Source organism: Ambystoma mexicanum, chromosome 7q, assembly GCF_040938575.1.
Source record: "Ambystoma mexicanum isolate Mex_15411 chromosome 7q, UKY_AmexF1_1, whole genome shotgun sequence".
NCBI lineage: Eukaryota > Metazoa > Chordata > Amphibia > Caudata > Ambystomatidae > Ambystoma > Ambystoma mexicanum.
In genome coordinates this window covers 78,149,469-78,170,939 of record NC_090941.1, presented here as the reverse complement: position 1 = coordinate 78,170,939, position 21,471 = coordinate 78,149,469, and positions in this window count along the sequence as shown.

Genomic DNA, 21,471 nt, shown 5'->3' with positions numbered 1-21,471 from the left:
TTTATCAAGCAACTCCAAATATGGGAAATGGCAAGGTTAAAGTTTATTTAAGTTCCTTTACGAAAAGAGAGCACAATCAATCAATCTTTCTTGTTTATTTTCTCAAATGTGCTGAAGCCATTGAGTGACTGAAACATGCCGCACAAAAGCGAACATCACTTGGAAAAGCTCCATCTGATGTAAAGCAAAAATAAATATCAAGAGCTTCCAAAACACAACAACAAACAGCAGCAGGACTTGCTGACTAGAGGACAAGAGAAACTTCCTCCAGGGCCAATGAGATGCCAGAGCAAACCGAAGCAAGACTTTCTGACATGAGGACAAGAGAAACATCCTCCAGGGCACTAGAGACACCACTCGATCACGACACAGGCAACACTGGGTATCCAAGGAAGTTGAAGTATAAAACGCAAATGTGTTAGTGGTGGCCTTATGTGGGTCAGCACTGAGGGGAATTAGTGGTTGTGGAGCTTCCAAAGTTCATGAAATGTGTTTATTAAGGTATTGTTGGTTATCCCTAACATGTGGGATATATATTCCCTTAAGAACAAAACATGGCGTATAGAGCACAATTGATCAAGCTGTGGGGAGGTCTGTACTATGTTATCAATGTATGGTTTAACCCCTTGCAGTTTTTTAGGGTAGTGTTTGGTAATCTAGAGATGGATCACTTGTTCTTTGTGCATGGAGAGCCAACGCCAACTCCCTGATGACAACCAATAAGGAAGAAACACATGTCCGGAGTTGCCTAACATTTTGAGATGCCCTGCTATCATGGGTGGAATCATACTGATATGGAAATGCATATTCGCATCTGGCATAGATGAGAGAGCTGAAAAATGATGTAAGTTCTCCTGCTTTTGTTTTAGCCCATGGAACACGCTATTTCATCTTTTCTTTATTCTTAATGTATTAAAGGAGGATATACATACGATAAAGCACAGGTGTTAAGAAATGGTCAAGGGGTTGGAATGTATAACACTTAGAGATACAGTATGTGAAAGAACATATGAATAGAAGAAATTGCATTATGATCTTAAACTACACTTTAATGCAATGATCCCCTCAGAACTTAGACACCTCTTCAAAAAGTTTTCAGGCTGAAGATTTTAGCAGTTTGCATTGGAAAGTGAGGATGGAAGTGTACATTCTTCAAATGAAGAGTATTTGCTACTGAGATATTGGCCTATGCCCACCTCTTTTCCAAGTGTGTTTTTGCTTCAGACCACTCCACCAGGATGCTCGAGTCATACAGGTGGTAGTTTTCCCACAGCATCCAATTCAAGATAATGCAGACACAAGTTGAATTCCTTTATCTTTGGGGAGGGAGAAGGAACTTGCCAACTTGGAACTCACAACTTGTCTTCAAGAATCATATCAATGAGCCCACTCATAAAAAAGGCAGAACACTGGATTGGCTGATTGACCTTAAATGTACTACAACAATCCTCAACAATGCACCCTGTGCCTCATCAGACCATCACTGCATAACCTTCAGCATACAAGATAGCACCCGCCCTGACACTAGTACAGCCATCTCCCCACACACTTGGTCCAGAAATAATCGTAACATAACTTTAGAAAATCTATTACCATTACTACACCATATCACTGACCCACCTAAATACCTAAATGCTTAGATAAGGACCCGTCATCTTTGGTAGACCTATACAACTGTACCATAGAACTAGCCCTAAACAAAATGGCCCCACTTAAATCAAGAAAGGCTAAACCATGTGCCCATTTAAATAAATGGTTCACGGCTGACCTAAAAACCCTCTGCAACAACAAAAGATCCACTGAAGCAACTTGGAGAAAAGCACCCTCAAGCCCTGACAAGGAAAAGTTCACTACTGCCGCCTCTACTTATAAAGCAGTAAATATTAATACTAAAAGAGAGATCTATAATGTTTGAATTCAGAATTCCAAATCTGGCACGCAAGAGTTTATCACTATACTAAGAGAACTGGAATCCCTGGGACCACCTAGAAAGGTTTTCATCAAAGATGCGGCCTGGTGTGTCAACATCCAGAAAGCGCTATCTGACAAAATAGCCTTACTTCAAGACCAAATCGAGACTAAAAAAAATGTGCATAGTATTGAGTTCCAACTCTTGTAAAACGCCTGACCCTCAACCTCCCGCATGTCATCCTTTCTACATCCCTCCAGTCACTACAATAAAAGTGGAAAACTTCATCTCTGGTCTAAAACCATCTAGATGCCAGGGAGACACTTGCCCGGCCTCAGTCATTAAGGAAGGAGCAAAAGGTTGTAGCCCCTTTCATCACTGCCTTGATTAACTCATCTTTGGAAAGCTGTTCAGTCCCTAACAACCTCAAAGTGGCCTGGGTAATGCCCCTTCTCAAAAAACCTAATCTTGATCCAAACATACCCACTTATTACAGATCCATTACGACAGTTCCATTCCTCTTAAAAATACTTGGTAGAGTGGCCTATCTACCAATACAAAAACATTTGGAGGACAACAACCTCCTGGGCTGTGTCAATTTGGATTCAGACCCAGGCACGGCACTGAAACTGCCCTCCTGGATTTGAAAATCCAAATGGATGAAGCCAAAGATAATTGTGATCTGGTCATTCTCCATCTGCTGGACCTCTCAGCAGCGTTTGATCTCGTTAACCATCAAATCCTTACCAAGCACTTGTCTTCAGCCGCAGTATTCTCTCAAAATGCCGCCAGTAGGATCCAAACCTTTTTCTCGAATAGGACAACAAAGGCCTTTGCACCGACAGCGTCCAGTGTTCCAGTACCAATCTACTGTGGAGTCACCCAGGGCTCATGTGTATCACCCATGCTGTACAACATTTTCACTACGTTCCTCTTTGATCGTCTTGATAACCTGGGTGTCACATATACAAATTAGGCTGATGACACCCAGGTCCTCATTACGCTCACTGGCTGCTATGATAAGGACACAAAAATGCTAAATGACGTTTACCTCGAAATTCAGGCGTGGATGGCTGCACACAGCCTCTGCCTAAATGACGACAAAACAGGGCTTATGATCATTGACTCTCCACCCGTGTAAACAGACTTGGTACATGTTACAAGACCTTCAACATTGATGGGAACCTCATCAAAGTCTCTAATGAAGTCAAAACTTTAGACTCCACTCTCTCCCTCAAAAAACAAGTTAACATCACAGCCTCAACAACAGCATATACCAATAAGTTGATCAATGCTTGCAAACCATTCTTGTCTATTCCCAGCTACCTCACACTCACCAGGGCTTTGATTTTATCCAAGTTGGATTATTGTAATACCTTATTCCTAGGCTCTATGGAACGCAATCTGAAAGTTCTTCAGAATAATGCCCTTAGGTCTGCTCTAACTATCCCATGCTCCAATAATATCTCTGCATCGAGACGGAACACACACTGGCTCCCAGTGCGTGACAGAATGTCGCTGCACACGCTAATCATTGCTCATAAATGCCTGTCCAACACAGCCCCTAAATTTCTGGCTGTCAAATTCACCAGGAACCAATCATTCAGACCTATAAGATTCTTCTATTCACACTGCCTAAACATCCCAAAGTACAATCTGAAAACTGCAGGTGGAGCCAGCTACCCTGCGCTAGATGCAAAGTGCTGGAATTCCATCCCTACTGCCATTAGGGCTGAACCCTCATTTTGGACCTATAGATATAAGGTGAATGCTTGGGTCTTTGCCAAGCAACAGTACTCTTATCTCTTCCTACATCATCTACTTATTTGGGTGGATTGCTTCGCTGCTGTTATAGCCTTGTTGTCTTTTCTTCCTGATGTTGGTATGTGGACTATCTGTAACCCTTGTCAAGAAATCTTTGTTTTTAACTGTAGCTTTTCCTGATGTTGACTATCTGTAACTCATGTCAACAAACCATAGTTTCAACTGCATTCACATGTATGTATTTGTAACAATGCCCTAAGTTCAAGCGCCCAGATACCTCAGGGTTAGGTGCACTATACAAATAATAAACTAAACTAAGTAGAGCAATTATTTAGAAGGCACAGAGGCTCAAGGTCTACCTTCTGGTGTTACGCTCACCTGGTCTCTGCGGTGGTGTTTTCGGGCACGGTTGCAGCCCTCCCAGAGTTGAGGTCGCTCGGGTCCGACTTTGCCCTCTGCGCTTATGTGGTGACTGGTGGTAATAGGTGATGCTGCTCGGGACTGTTCCTGCGTGGAGAAAAGGGGGCATGAGTATGCCAGCTTCTGTGCCTGATCCCCTTCCAGATACCGTCTCCCAAACCGTGGTACCCATGGGATGCGCTGTCCCTGGAAAGCTCACCTGTTGATTAGTTTTGGGGAGCACTCCGTCCTGCTGCTTCTGGCAAGGGCGCTTGTATGATCTGGACTGAGTTCCTTCACTGGTCCCTTGCATGTGGTAGTCCAGTCCTGCTGCGACTAAGCCACTATAAGTCAGGTAAGTGTTCCTGTTTGCCTTTGTCTCTCCTTGTCTGTTTTTGTTGTATTGTAAAGTTTGTTGTCTTATATTGCTGTCCGTTTCACTTTTGATGTTTGCTCTTTTGCTTTCTTCCCTTGCAGGTGATGTTGCCGGCCGGCAGAAGCTGCAGAGCTCGAGGCGGCAGCCAGAGGGAATGAGGAACGAAGCTGCAGTGGTACAGTAGATGTTAAGTTGTTAACTAGGGGGCGCGCAGGGTTCAAATGCGGCGCGGCCATATGACAGATGTTCTAACCTTGGCTTTCTTCTTCTTCACAGGGTCCGAGTTCGTGGATGTGGAGTGCAGTGCTGCGGCGTCGGGATCAAGATTACTGGATGTCAGGAAATGAGTCTGCAGATGAAGCGATGAAGCACCTGTTCCCTAGAGGTGAGTATGCAAGAAAACGCCTGGTTTCAAAGGTAAGTAAACAGGTCCAAGCAACAGTGAGCGTCCCGTTGCATGCAAGTGCACAGTAATGCGAAGCACCGGCCTTAAGGATGGAGCAGCTTATATAGCTGAGCTTCTGAAGCCACACCCACGAGATTCAGTCTGCCTGCCACACCATGCCACACCCGATGAGTCAGCACATGAAGACCAGGCCTAAGGAGCCACACCTGATGAGTCAGCACATGAGGATGTTCACTGGAATAAAGGCTTTCAGCTCCTGTAAAGTTCTTGTCAAATAAAAGCACTCCTGCACTGAAATAAAGTAAAAGCACTCCTGCACTGAAATAAAGTGTTCCTGCTCACATCTCTATATGAGCCTGGCGCAAAGGCACCAGGACTGAGTGCAGCCAGGGCCCCAGTGTTTATGGATCCCAAATGGACATAAGTGAGACATGTGACCCATTGCCCCCATCACTAGATGGTGTGGTTTTGTGTTATGGGGCCTGTGGCCATGACATCTGGTTGGTTGACTTCTTAGAACCTGTCCCTGTCCCAAAGATAAAGGAATGCAACGTGTGTGTATTATCTTGAATTGAATGTTGAAGTTCTAATATGATGTTTGTAAAACATCATCTTTCCTAGGGGGTACCTTACTCAATTGCTTTCACATTCCAAGATATTTCAGGTTTATCTAGGAACTAACTATGTTTGGCCAAGGCTATTAAATGGTGCTCCCTTGGCACTTCATCAAATACATGTAAAACACTTAGACTATGATCCCTTTAAAATAAAACAGCTTGCTTTAAACAAAACTTCATCCAAGGGATTTCATTAAACTAGATATCTCAAACTAACATTGCAGGCCAGTAAAAAAAGTGTTAGAATTTGATGTCTTACATGTTCTGCCCTTCACAATACTCAAGACAATCTATTAGAACATGAGAACAAAAGACTCTTTAGGCCCAGCAGTGGAACATGAATCTTATAAAAAGCAGATAGTTGACCACTAAACATTGGTAGTTCAATGTGCCGCTCTTTGGAATGAACCAATATCATTTTACATAATTCTCTTTTTCACATATTGAAAATCAAGATGAGTATCTTCACATACTGATTTAATATGTTCAGAATAACCATATCGTATAAAGTCTCATCTTTTTTTCATGGTCAAGTGGGTTGTAGTACAACGTTACAGTTTTAAAGACATTGACATGGCTAAATTAAATGAGCAGTTCCAGTGAATTGGCAGCTAAGCATATTCTACTGGAGAATCAGCTGGATCATGAATGCAGTAGACAGGCATAAATGGTCAGATGATCACTGTGGAATATCCATCCACATGCAGATAATTTCCATCTTGCAGAAAATGTCTGTCTGTCACGTCTAAAGAAAGTGAAATAGCTAAATAATAAAGAAGATTCTCAAAGCAATTATGCCAGGTGGGACCAAGGGTAAATCAGTTCTATAATAATCTGAAAGCAGCCAATGATAACACATTGCCATATCACACAATGGACAATATAGGAGCACACTATATCGCAGAGAGAGAGACATATCCATCATTTCAACTGGTGCACTATTGATGGAAATGCCAGGGAAGAAATAACACAGCGGAGGGCACACATTAAAAAAAAATGACCAACAGAATCGAGTAAAGGTTGTACTCAATTAACCTTCCCTTCCAGCATTTGCCTGCTATATACAGTCTTGATATGGGCACCATCAAACACATCAGTCAGGTGATCTAGTATGGGTTGGGGCCCAATTATTCCCTCCACTCTGGTACATCACTGCTACTGAAACAACTCACAGTACAACACTTCTGGTTAACATTCTTCTTTTAGTGCCCCACTGTCATGCCCATGGCATTACAATGCCCGTTTTATTTCTAAAATGATGGCCCAGGTTCTTCATACAATGATGTGTCTGATGAGAGACCACATAATGTTCCCAACCACCCAATGCACCTTCAATGACATCAAATCCAATTGTGACCTTCCCCCTTTGTCCCACCAAAGGCTAGCCAGTAGTGCATATACAACTATGGAGTGCTGCACAGTCGTGTTGTATTTTTCTCATTAAATAAATAATGGAGATGTTTCATATGTGATCACACAAATTGATAATGGTAGCATTTCATTTTCAATCCCATACTACTGCCATGAAGAATATATAAAGAGCACTTGCTCCACATGCATAGAATAAATCATGAAATATTGTATGATTATCAGGTTAAATACAAATGTGGCCTTCTCGTTTAGTTCCACCAAAGGCCAAACAGCTATTTTCCCGAAACCATAGAATGCTGCACAGGCATTTAGTGTTTTCATTAAGTAAATCATGGATACGTTTCCTCATTCCATATGTTAGCACACAAATTAAGAACAGTAGCATTTCTAATACTGATGCCATGAAAAAATAAATAAGGAAAAAAACGATATGTTTGCCCAGAATGCATACATTAAATCATACAATATTGTGGGGCTAATTTCGTAAGCCCTGGAGTGGTAGAAATAAGGAATGCGTGGATTATGGCAGGATGTGCATTTATTGTAGTGCTGCAGAGCATTTCATTTGGGTTTTGCAGCCGAGAGAGAAACCGGAGAGAAAATATGTTTCTCCTCCAGTTTGCCATTCGACTTGCAGGACATCTTTGTTGTATACCGGCATGGGATTTCTATGCTGGCATAAGAGCTCTGGATTTCTATCAGCTCTATCTGCATTTAAATGCTGTCTTCAAATATGTGGAAGCAGCATTTACATTTTACCAAAAAAAGGAGAGGAAAATGAAAGAGTACCAGCCAGACAGCATTGAGGTGGATGGTGGTCATGTGATCAGACCCTGCCACTCAGCTGCTCCACCCATCTCCATTTCTCGCTCCTTCCAGGCAGCATCTATTCCTTTGCAGTCGGTGAGCACACGTAAGTGGATCTTGGTCACGTGACCTAAGTTCCACACACCTGCTTAGCCCTGCCTCTTCCTATCCTTTCTTAATAATGAGATCAAGAGCATCTCTTGCTCAGGTGTCTAAAGTGAAGGGCAGACAAAGAAAAAGCAATTCCTGTTTGGACCTGCTGGACGGGGAGGACCCAGGACCAGGACCACTGCTCCTCTAACATTAAGTTCCATCGAATATGTGTTTCACTCCTCTTTCCCACTAGCAAATCTTTATCACCACCACTCATCAGCAACCCCGCCACTCACCAGCAACATCACGGACACTGCAATTAAGCAATCTCACCTGTGTCACCATAGAACCCATCACCACCCCATTATCTACCATTACAAGAAAGCTGATACTCGCCAATGTCCACTCAGCAACCATCCATTTAGCAGACATCACCGATCTCATCAACACACGACTTTGACGCCAACTTTATTACTGAGACCTGGTTGACATCCATCTCCACACACATCCTAGATGTCCTTATCACTAATGGCTACACTTTTCTACAACAAGACTGCCCAAACAAGACTGGCAGAGGCTTCACCATCATTCACAAGGTATCATGGCCATGCACCAAACTGGACTAGAAAACCTTTCCTGACATTTTCCACCCTTCCCAAGGGACACAGTCACTTGTTACCTCATCTAAAGATTACCCAAGCCCAACACCTCCTTCATGGAAAACTTCACAGACTTGGTCACCACCATGTCTCTCATGCATGCCAACAACATCTTACTCTGTGACTTCCACATCCCTGACAAACCAGCAACCAAGTCAATAAAGGTAGTTATCTACTGCCTACTCGACTCTCTGAACCTCACACAGCACACAAACGACCCAACACACAAGAAAGGTAATATCCTCGACCTCACCATCACTGCCCTGCCACCCTCCATCACACCTCTCCAATCCCACTTGACTGGTCAGACCAACTAGCAATTCCCATTGACATTAGTCACACAATACCAGTCAAGCAAACCCACCGAAAACCCAACAAACAAACATTCAAATCATTAAAGAACTTCTCATGGGAGGCTTTCAAAGAAGACCTTGCCAAACTCCACTTCACTTGGGCTGATCTAGTTCTGATGAACTAGGACTGTGACTCACTTCTTGAAGAACTCAACACCACGCTCACAACCAACATCAACTGTCATTCCCCAGTGAAACAATGCACCCTCAAGCCTGAACCTTCCACACTCTGGTACACTCAAGATGTCAACTTGAACGAACAAACCATTACAAAACAAGGAAAGACTTGGTGAAAATCCTGCAGCGGGCTTGACCTCACCCTGCTCAAGGATCTCTGTGCTAAATGCAAATGGCCGATCACCACTGCCAATGCCATCTATTAACAGATGTGACAGGGCCTGCTTTCAGGCACAGTCAAGAGGGGGGCAGAGCCCAACCCAAACCTGCATCCTGACCAGTGCCAGAGTCCCAACGTTCTTTACCCGAAGAAAGCAGGCATTGACCCAGCAGCAGCCGGAGCAGAGCCGCAGCACAGATACATTACTGACAGCGGTTCCACAAATGCAGCAACACTGGCTGCAGGCCTAGGCAAAGATGGTTGCAGCACCAACTACAACACTGGTGCGGCTCCAGAAGACTGTTGACCTCATCACACGGTAGGCGGTAGCCATGGCGCTATTAGTGCCATGGTTGCTGCCGGTTTTTTACCGTGTCCGCCTTGGTGGATGGCGGAATTACCGCCCTACTCCAAGGTGAGCGGGGCAGCAATTCCCCATTCATTTAGGCCCTTCCCCATTCCCATTTTTGCCCCCATAGGGCATAATGGGAATGGGGAAGGCGCTAATTACGGTACCGCAAATTGCGGTACCGTAATTAGCGCCAAGGTCCCTTTGCGGGTTGGTTTTTTAATGCCTGCTAAAAGCAGGCGTTAAAGTACCAACCCGCAAAGGGACCTCGTAATAAGGCGGTAAGGGTTAACGGTCACCGGTACCCTTACCGGTGACCGTTAACACTTACCGCCTACCGTGTAATGAGGCCCCAACCCGTGCACACAAGGAACCTCCACTAACACGCCAGGGAATTTTAATTATTAAGTAAAGGCCTCATGAAAGGCCTTTTACTTCACTACACCACCAGGGATAAATATTATATTTAAAGGCTCATGGGGCCCTTTAACATCCAATGTCGCTGGACCCCATTAGGGTCCTCATTAGAAAGGGGCAGGGCTTACAAGCCCTTTTAATCCTTCCCTTAGCACTGCCCATGATAGACCACCTGGAGCCAGGTAAGCTATTGGTTAAGGACCGTGATCAATCCTGGGAGGGGTTGGGATATTAAAATAGGTGCGTTTGATTCAGTATGGGCTAGTTGGGTGAGGACAGTAGGTGGTTGGGGATGTCTGAGAGACCAGAGAAGGTGAGAGCAAAAGGAGTGAGGAAGCAATTATAAGGAGAGGGTCTGTGTAATGTTTGTGTGTGAGAGTGTAGAGTGTGATGAGTAGAGGTAGAGTAAGAGTAGCAGAGTGGTAGTAGTGGCAGAGGAAAGAGTTGGGAGTAGAAACAGTAGGTAGCAGGAGTAGCGAGTGAGAGAAACAAGCATTAGAGTGGAAGGTGATAGTAGAGAGCGGTAGTGAGGGCTAGTAAGTAGAAGGGAGTGGTAGTAGTAGTTGGAAGAAGTAAAGGTAGTAAAGGGATAGTGTTAGTGATGGAGTAAGAACAATAGTAGAGGAGGAGGAGCAAGAGCAACAGGGAGTGGGAGAATAGGAGTAGCTAGTGGTAAGAGAGAGACAGAGAATAGCAAGAAGAATAGTGAGAAGCAAAGAAGTAGAGGGGAAGAGAATGTAACACATGTAGAGGGGTAGTTGGAAGTACAAGCAATAGTAAGAACAGGAGTAAGAAAATAAGTAAGATCAAAAGGCTGAGGCGGCAGGGCAGAGTGAGAGATTGAAGGGACAGTGACGTGGAATGAGGAGAAAATCTGAAGAGACCAGTATAGTGAAGGGTCAGATAAGAGTGGTTGTAAGAGAAGTGAACATGACAGCAGTCGGAATAAGATGCCATCTTTAACTCCCTACTACTACTAAGCAGGCTAGGTTAGCAGCCAACGTCTTAGAGCTAACACCACCAGAGAAAGCCAGCAAAAGACAGACAGGTGTCACTTTTTAAGAACTAACATATCCGTTAAGGACACCTGGGCTAGGGAAGTGGGAAAGACTGGAGAAGACGAGACAGACAATGTCCCTAGCACCAGACCACCATGAGAACCTGGTAGGCCCAAAAGACCCTTTTAAGAATTTTCAGCCAATCTATCTGTAAGTCATCAACAAACACCTTTGGACTTGCATTCTGAGGGAGAGTGGTTAATTGTGGCAGGCCACCAAATCACACAGAACATGATAGCCAAGCCCACCAATTAAAGCAGAGCCCTCTTCAAAGCCATTAACCACTGCGTCAACACTCTGCCCAAACCACCTGTACAGCACTCCATCAGAAAAGTCCACCACCATCAGCTCTTATCTCATCAACAAGATCAGCATGATCTGCCAACACATAGACTGCAACACTACAACTGACAGCACACCACATATCCCATCTCACAACACCACAACTACCTGGACAACTTTCACAACACTCACTATACAAGACCTCAATGTCAGCCTGGCATCTCACAAGGCCAACCATACGCTGACAACATTCTCCCATCCTCGATACTCAAGACCCTTCCTACTGAAGCACTCCTCCCTTACCCGACAATCATCAACAGCTCCCTTACTCAGGCCACCCTCCCTCAACCCTTGGACTGGACAAATACCCCGCTTCCCAAGAAATCAACACTGAACCCTGATGACCTCAGCAACTATCCCCCCATCACCCATCTTCCCTTCCTAGGTATGATATTTGGGATAGCAGTAGCCATGCAACTCCTCGTACACACCAAAGCCTACAACCTCTTCAGTCCTACCAATCTGGCTTCAGACCCATATGCAGCACATAAATAGCTACCATCAAGGTGATAGACAATGCCCTCCAAATCCTTGATGATGACCATCCTTGCCTCTCCTTGAACTCTCTGCAACATTTGGCACAGTAGAACAATAGACACTCACTGACAATCTACATGGCCTATTGAGGTTTAGGGAGATCATCCTCAGCTGGTTCAAACCATACCTTGCTAATCACCATCAATTTGTACAAATGGATTCCTACAGTTCACCATCCTTACCCATCACCTGTGGAGTCATGCAAAGATCCATCCCCTCCCCATGATCTTCAATCTGTACATTAAAAAGTTCAGCGCAGTGAAGAGGTGTGCACGTATCAATTGCGAGAGTAGCACTGTAAAAGGGGAGGGCGCTCCTTTTAATCGTTACACAAGTCAAACCCAAAATAAAAGTAACGTACATATAATAGAAATGTAGGGGCACCAGCAAGTATAACTAAACCTAAAGGTAGGCTAAAATGTGGTAAATAGACCTTGTAGCATGCCTAAACAGCAAACATGCATTTGCTTCTTATTAATCTGCAACAAAGCGGCAGTGGCTGGTAATACATTGCAGGTCCCACGATCCCAGGCTGGTATAGTAAGAAGCAAAATAACAGTTTTACTTTTCAAGGTCACAGATTAGAACCCATGGGTTCCGCCAACAGGCATGGAGAGTATAACCATTTAATAAGTCAAAATACTTTGCAAAACATGATTTTTAGATGGAGTTAAGAGGACCATGGCGGTTTCAAATTGCCCCTTGGCACATTTTTCCTGAGAAGAAAGTCAAAGGGCCCCATTCTGACCCTGGCGTTACGGGGTAAACGGCGCCGTAAAAGGTGCCGGCGTTGTTTACCCCGTACCGCCTCATTACGAGGTCCCCTCGCGGGACCCAGGAAGCAACGCCTGGTCAAACCAGGCGTGCTTACTGGGTCCCGCGAGGGGAAGAGAGAGCAAACAACGGGCCAACTCAGAATGGCCCGTTGTTTGCTCCCTCTCCCATTCCCATTCAGCCCTATGGGGGCTGAAATGGGAATGGGAAAGGACCGGGTCCGGGTCTTTGGAGGGAGGAATAACCGGGCCTTCCGAACTCGGAATGGCCCGTTAATTCCTCATTCTGAGGACCCGGACCCGGACGCAATTTTGGCGGCAGCCATGCCGCTGTCGTAATGAGGCCCAAAGAGTCCTTAATATGCAACATTTACATTGCAGGACACCCGTGGTTCAAGGCTCTGGCAGTGTCATGGAAAGGAGTTCTTCTCACGAGAACTTAGATGAGATGACCGGGGCAGATGAATTAAGTTCCGCTGGTCATCTCAAATGGTTCAATTAATTGTCATTATGTTGTGGGAAGTGTGGGTTGGATTGTGACATCACATATTTTAACTGTGGGCAGTGTTGTGGGAAGGTGTGTGTGGTCCAATTACAGAACATAATGTATGTTTTTCTAAAATGGTATGATGTGCAAGCACCAATCAGCTCATTGTGTGGGGAGATTTTTTCATGTTGCAAAGTTACTAATGTTAATTAGCTCGATTATTATAAAAGTTTTAGATTTAGTTTCTTTGACAGCGCCTTTTCATGCAGTTCTGTTCTGCTTTCCGTTTGAATATAGCAGTACCGGCTGCTTCTGGGCCCTGAATAAACCTGTGTTACTTTTTGCCTGCGTACACTCCTTTTTTGACAACTTTTGTAATTTTTATTGGTGAGTTCCGAGGTAGCCCCCAACACAGAAGACATCCACAGGCTGAAAGCCTGCCTCTCATTGAACCAGTCATGGATGCCCACTGCTTACCTGAGGCTCAACACCCCGAAGACTGAATTCCTACTCCTGACCATCAACACTAAACACCCTGACACACAGAGCTGGATCTCTGCTAGGCACCTCAAAGTCTTCTCACCCCAGCTGGCCACCTCTGACAAGCCTCTCCTTCAAACAGCACATAGCAAGGAACACATAAGCAGCTTGGTACCACTTTCTCTCCTGTGGATAATCAAGCTCTTCATCCCAGAAAACAACATCAGATCTGCTGTCCATGCCTTGGTCTTCAGCCACATGGATGGTGAAAATGTCCATTTGAAAGGCCTTCTGGTACCTGGCACCCTTGAGATGTGTCCTGCATGCTACAGCACAACTCATCAAAGGATTCCAGATCCTCATTGAACTGCACTGGCTCCCATTGCAAGCCTCTATCATCTTCAAATCCTGCTGTATCATCTACAAGGCTGTCCCCCTGAAGCCCCAAGCTTCCCCACTGAGAAACCCAGTATCTCTGGATGCTGGATGCCTACAATGCACCAGAAGTAAAGACATGTGCAGACTTGAACTCTGCTGGTGGAGTAGGGAAAGAACCAGAAGACATGCCTTCTCTATCTATGCTCCAAAACCCTGGAACCTCCACCCAGTCAAAATCAGATTTGTCCCCTCACTTCTACATTTCAAGAAGGGCCTCTTCAAGGAATGGATCCTCCCTTACACCTAGGTCCAAACACCCTTCACTCCCAACCCTACCTGAGACTGGGTAATCCGATCCCCACTGTTTCCTTCCCTGGTTACTTGTAGATCCCTTACTGATGAATTACCCATCTTCCCCCTTCCGTGGTGCTATCTGCCCACTCTCTTGTTTCTTTGCTTCCCTCACCATGTTCTTTTCTTCCCACCATGATTGCAGAGCACTCGGTGGCTTCTTGAAGTTGGGTCTGCGCTCAATACATGTACTGACACTGTGATTTCACCTGTATTTATTGTTTTGCATTCTTTCTTGTGTAAGTTAAAGTGGATGCAACAACATGTAAGTGCCAATGTTGGCTGTCACATGTATGCAATTAGCATTTTTACAAAATAAGGTCCTGTAGAATATTGTGTATATGTAATTAAAATTATAATGATGTAGTTTCTTTGTGTATTCTGAAACTACAAGAAAGGATGTTTTCTACAGTCTCAGTTGAAAGGTTAGCAAGAATTGCACTGCATCTTTCTTTAAATTAATAGGTTGAAAACCTGTTTTGTTCAGCCTGACCAAAAAGCTAAAGCCCTCCAAAAGGAAAACGATTAAAGCTATCACTTTGTATTTTATAGTCAGGTTGTTAAGCTCATGTGTTTCATTTAAGGGACATCTATCCATTTAGTTAGCTAAGAAAAATACAGAAAATAGTGTAATTAGCCATGAACGGGTGATTTGGTATGCTCATTGCATTCTTAAATTGAAGGATTATGAGATGCTCTCAAGTGAATGGCATTTTGGAAAACTGATGGTTCAGAGTTCACATTGGCAGGCGCAGGGATGAAACAGAAGTCAGAAACTCCACCTTCTGACACCTCAAGTCTTTAGACCAATGTGATTTTGGAGGAAGAGCCTGCTGGTTTACATTAGTGACATCAAGCAATTCAGAGGATTCAACCAATAGATGATTGCTGTGTCAGATTACTCTGACGTAAGAGGGCAAGCTAGTTATCAAAGGACATAAACCTATATGCTGAAGAGAGATCACTCTATTCTTGAATGCTGGCAACACAATCCATTCAACCAGTGCTTTAAGTGGGCCGGGGCCTGCCGGGCCCTGTCAGTCTCCAGAAAGTGGGGCTGAGCCGGGGCCCTGCCGGGGCCCCCCAGTCCCACACAACATTGGCGGGACACATTATACCGCCACAGCCGCATCCGCAACAGGAGATGGTCCCGCCATTATGTCAGGCAACCTGACAGAAGTGCCAGCCAGCCACAGCGAAGCTGAGGCTGGCTGGTCAGTTTAACTTCCTTTGATGACCCCCTCATCAGGGTCATCAGAGGAAGTTACTGTCCCTTTGTTTACCCTCCCCAGGTCACTGACCCCCGCGTGCTCTGTGATCTAATATGCAGATTAGATCAGTGAGCACAGGTTCGCAGAGGGTGAAAGGCGCCTCGGGCTCAGTGATCTCTGCTCAGAGCAGATAGATCACTGAGCCCGAGGCGTCTATCTCCGCTGGCAAAGTTTTATAAAAGATGCCTTGAATTGTCTACGTTTCAAGCCATCTTTTATAAACGTAGAAATATTTCTACGTTTATAAAAGACGGCTTGAAACGTACACAATTCAAAGCATCTTTTATAAAGTTTTGTCGACGGACAAAGCCACCTTGGGTTTTGTCCGTCATCAACTCTTTATAAAAGATGCCTTGAATTGTTTACGTGTCAAGCCATCTTTTAGAAACATAGAATTATGTTACAAATGTCTATGTTTATAAAAGGTGGCTTGAGAAGTTCACAAACCATAGCAAGGTAAGCACACACGTGTGTGTAACTTACTATGGTTTGTGCACTTTTCAAGCCACCTTTTATAAACATAGAAATATGTAACATTGCTACGTTGATAAACGATGGCTTGAAAAGTACACAAACCATAGTAGTACGCATACAAACATATAAATGCTCACATACATTTATATGTTTGTTTGCACACCTGAATATGAGTTGTACACTTTTAGACCACGCCCACAATGAAAGCCACGCCCCCAAACGGGCCGCCCCCCTCAATTTCTTATCCCACTTAAAGCACTGCATTCAACAGAGGAAATTCATGTCAGGTTCTCATACAGGGAATGTAGCACTTCAGTCTAGATCACTCAAAGATTCACTCACAGAGCCAAAAGGTAGACAAAACTAGGAATGTGTGTTACCTTGTTCCAAGTGCTGAAAAGCAGAAGCAGATAGCTGTGGTCCAGTGAGTTGCTGCTACATTTAGTGCAGAAGTGGCACAGCACCAACTAGAAGGTACAAATTGATTAATTGTTTTGGTGTATTTAGATGGTATAATCACTAAGAAATGTACATTTGGCAGTGGGGCATTTCCCTCTCTAGATAAAATAAATAATGTAGTTTCACTGGTTTGTTTCAGAAGCAAGGGTATGCTGGAATGTCTGGTCCCTGTATGCATTTGAAGTTCCAGTTTTCATAAGGGAATACAATACTCTATGCCCTGTGCTAGACTTAGTAAAATAATATCCCAAATTAAATGATCATATTTCTTTTGTTTACGGCATAGGAGGGCTTTGTTAAGTAAATCAGATCCAAAGAACCAGTGGGTCGATCCCCTCCTCACTTGCCTCTCAAGCTCAACACCAAACCCATCTAGAATGTATTTTTAATAGTTCCTTATTCAGATATAAATATTATTTGGATTGCTCAGCTAGGAAAATGTGCACTCACATACAACCACTCAAGCATTTCTGTTGAAAAATAGTCCAATTCTGTTTATTTTGTAGTGTTCAAATTTTGAAATGCCACATAAAACGAATGTGCAGTGGATTATTAATTAGTGATTGAGTTATTGATGTGTCAATGTCTTATATTCAACTTTATTTTGTTATGATTGTGATGATTTATTAGGTTAAGTTGTTTGCTTTACACACATTTCATGATATGGCATTTCATTTAAATTCCTTGAAAATGTTGTGCATCTTTTTGAAGTGGTTGAAATACAATGTCTATGTTAAAACATCCTATATAAACAGAGCAGTTAAAAACAAAGAGATAAAAAACTCTTTTGTGATAACATTGAATGTAAACAGTAGTAATAACGATATAAAAAAGAAAGAGGTAAAACGATTGCATTTCGTGTGCAGTGAGAAATGATAGTAGCAACCATTTAAAAGGTAATCGTATAAACAAGGAAACGTTATTTTCTTTTACGTGTGGAGAGAACATTTTAAATAGTGTGTTTTTCTTACGCAGGCAAACAACTCTTTTATAGTGAGATGAGAAAGTAGAATGTACACAAACGTACACCCGTGTTCAAGTGCTATCAATCAACAGAGAGTAATTACAAGTTGGATGAAGGGATAAAAACAGCTTTCTTGTCATTCAGCTGAAGAGGCCTGATCTGAGTGGTGTTCAAGGGAGATCAAAAGGAAACGTTACGATTTATGGATTTAACATTGGACAATAAAACATGTTGTGAAATGAAATAAAACGAAACAAAAAATAATATCCTATGTAAGGGTGCAGAAGTGAGACTTTGACATGGAGGGGTCATCATGTTTGGCATGAACTTTTACTCAAGAGAGAAAATGAAAGGAAAACCCTTTCTTGCCCTATCTCTAACAGGGGTTTCCCTGCCTCAACCGAACTATTACTGTCACAGTCAGAAAGTCAAAAGAAAAAGTCCAAAGTCCTATGTCAGGATCCTACCTCGGTCCCTCATACATAATGCTAAACTAAATAAACAAATGATATCTTCCTGCTTCAGAGGAATAACAACCTTCCCCTGGACAAAAGGCCATTCTCGGTTTGAAAGTTCTCATAGTTCAACCTCCAGTGGTGAGGGAATGTCTCCCTTCCCCAGCCTTCATCAGGCTTCTGGTACAGTTCATCAACTGTTGGGGGAATGTCTGTTCAGCCTGACCAAAAAGCTAAAGCCCTCCAAAAGGAAAACGATTAAAGCTATCACTTTGTATTTTATAGTCAGGTTGTTAAGCTCATGTGTTTCATTTAAGGGACATCTATCCATTTAGTTAGCTAAGAAAAATACAGAAAATAGTGTAATTAGCCATGAACGGGTGATTTGGTATGCTCATTGCATTCTTAAATTGAAGGATTATGAGATGCTCTCAAGTGAATGGCATTTTGGAAAACTGATGGTTCAGAGTTCACATTGGCAGGCGCAGGGATGAAACAGAAGTCAGAAACTCCACCTTCTGACACCTCAAGTCTTTAGACCAATGTGATTTTGGAGGAAGAGCCTGCTGGTTTACATTAGTGACATCAAGCAATTCAGAGGATTCAACCAATAGATGATTGCTGTGTCAGATTACTCTGACGTAAGAGGGCAAGCTAGTTATCAAAGGACATAAACCTATATGCTGAAGAGAGATCACTCTATTCTTGAATGCTGGCAACACAATCCATTCAACCAGTGCTTTAAGTGGGCCGGGGCCTGCCGGGCCCTGTCAGTCTCCAGAAAGTGGGGCTGAGCCGGGGCCCTGCCGGGGCCCCCCAGTCCCACACAACATTGGCGGGACACATTATACCGCCACAGCCGCATCCGCAACGGGAGATGGTCCCGCCATTATGTCAGGCAACCTGACAGAAGTGCCAGCCAGCCACAGCGAAGCTGAGGCTGGCTGGTCAGTTTAACTTCCTTTGATGACCCCCTCATCAGGGTCATCAGAGGAAGTTACTGTCCCTTTGTTTACCCTCCCCAGGTCACTGACCCCCGCGTGCTCTGTGATCTAATATGCAGATTAGATCAGTGAGCACAGGTTCGCAGAGGGTGAAAGGCGCCTCGGGCTCAGTGATCTCTGCTCAGAGAAGATAGATCACTGAGCCCGAGGCGTCTATCTCCGTTGGCAAAGTTTTATAAAAGATGCCTTGAATTGTCTACGTTTCAAGCCATCTTTTATAAACGTAGAAATATTTCTACGTTTATAAAAGACGGCTTGAAACGTACACAATTCAAAGCATCTTTTATAAAGTTTTGTCGACGGACAAAGCCACCTTGGGTTTTGTCCGTCATCAACTCTTTATAAAAGATGCCTTGAATTGTTTACGTGTCAAGCCATCTTTTAGAAACATAGAATTATGTTACAAATGTCTATGTTTATAAAAGGTGGCTTGAGAAGTTCACAAACCATAGCAAGGTAAGCACACACGTGTGTGTAACTTACTATGGTTTGTGCACTTTTCAAGCCACCTTTTATAAACATAGAAATATGTAACATTGCTACGTTGATAAACGATGGCTTGAAAAGTACACAAACCATAGTAGTACGCATACAAACATATAAATGCTCACATACATTTATATGTTTGTTTGCACACCTGAATATGAGTTGTACACTTTTAGACCACGCCCACAATGAAAGCCACGCCCCCAAACGGGCCGCCCCCCTCAATTTCTTATCCCACTTAAAGCACTGCATTCAACAGAGGAAATTCATGTCAGGTTCTCATACAGGGAATGTAGCACTTCAGTCTAGATCACTCAAAGATTCACTCACAGAGCCAAAAGGTAGACAAAACTAGGAATGTGTGTTACCTTGTTCCAAGTGCTGAAAAGCAGAAGCAGATAGCTGTGGTCCAGTGAGTTGCTGCTACATTTAGTGCAGAAGTGGCACAGCACCAACTAGAAGGTACAAATTGATTAATTGTTTTGGTGTATTTAGATGGTATAATCACTAAGAAATGTACATTTGGCAGTGGGGCATTTCCCTCTCTAGATAAAATAAATAATGTAGTTTCACTGGTTTGTTTCAGAAGCAAGGGTATGCTGGAATGTCTGGTCCCTGTATGCATTTGAAGTTCCAGTTTTCATAAGGGAATACAATACTCTATGCCCTGTGCTAGACTTAGTAAAATAATATCCCAAATTAAATGATCATATTTCTTTTGTTTACGGCATAGGAGGGCTTTGTTAAGTAAATCAGATCCAAAGAACCAGTGGGTCGATCCCCTCCTCACTTGCCTCTCAAGCTCAACACCAAACCCATCTAGAATGTATTTTTAATAGTTCCTTATTCAGATATAAATATTATTTGGATTGCTCAGCTAGGAAAATGTGCACTCACATACAACCACTCAAGCATTTCTGTTGAAAAATAGTCCAATTCTGTTTATTTTGTAGTGTTCAAATTTTGAAATGCCACATAAAACGAATGTGCAGTGGATTATTAATTAGTGATTGAGTTATTGATGTGTCAATGTCTTATATTCAACTTTATTTTGTTATGATTGTGATGATTTATTAGGTTAAGTTGTTTGCTTTACACACATTTCATGATATGGCATTTCATTTAAATTCCTTGAAAATGTTGTGCATCTTTTTGAAGTGGTTGAAATACAATGTCTGTGTTAAAACATCCTATATAAACAGAGCAGTTAAAAACAAAGAGATAAAAAACTCTTTTGTGATAACATTGAATGTAAACAGTAGTAATAACGATATAAAAAAGAAAGAGGTAAAACGATTGCATTTCGTGTGCAGTGAGAAATGATAGTAGCAACCATTTAAAAGGTAATCGTATAAACAAGGAAACGTTATTTTCTTTTACGTGTGGAGAGAACATTTTAAATAGTGTGTTTTTCTTACTCAGGCAAACAACTCTTTTATAGTGAGATGAGAAAGTAGAATGTACACAAACGTACACCCGTGTTCAAGTGCTATCAATCAACAGAGAGTAATTACAAGTTGGATGAAGGGATAAAACAGCTTTCTTGTCATTCAGCTGAAGAGGCCTGATCTGAGTGGTGTTCAAGGGAGATCAAAAGGAAACGTTACGATTTATGGATTTAACATTGGACAATAAAACATGTTGTGAAATGAAATAAAACGAAACAAAAAATAATATCCTATGTAAGGGTGCAGAAGTGAGACTTTGACATGGAGGGGTCATCATGTTTGGCATGAACTTTTACTCAAGAGAGAAAATGAAAGGAAAACCCTTTCTTGCCCTATCTCTAACAGGGGTTTCCCTGCCTCAACCGAAATATTACTGTCACAGTCAGAAAGTCAAAAGAAAAAGTCCAAAGTCCTATGTCAGGATCCTACCTCGGTCCCTCATACATAATGCTAAACTAAATAAACAAATGATATCTTCCTGCTTCAGAGGAATAACAACCTTCCCCTGGACAAAAGGCCATTCTCGGTTTGAAAGTTCTCATAGTTCAACCTCCAGTGGTGAGGGAATGTCTCCCTTCCCCAGCCTTCATCAGGCTTCTGGTACAGTTCATCAACTGTTGGGGGAATGTCTGCTCGGTCACTATTGC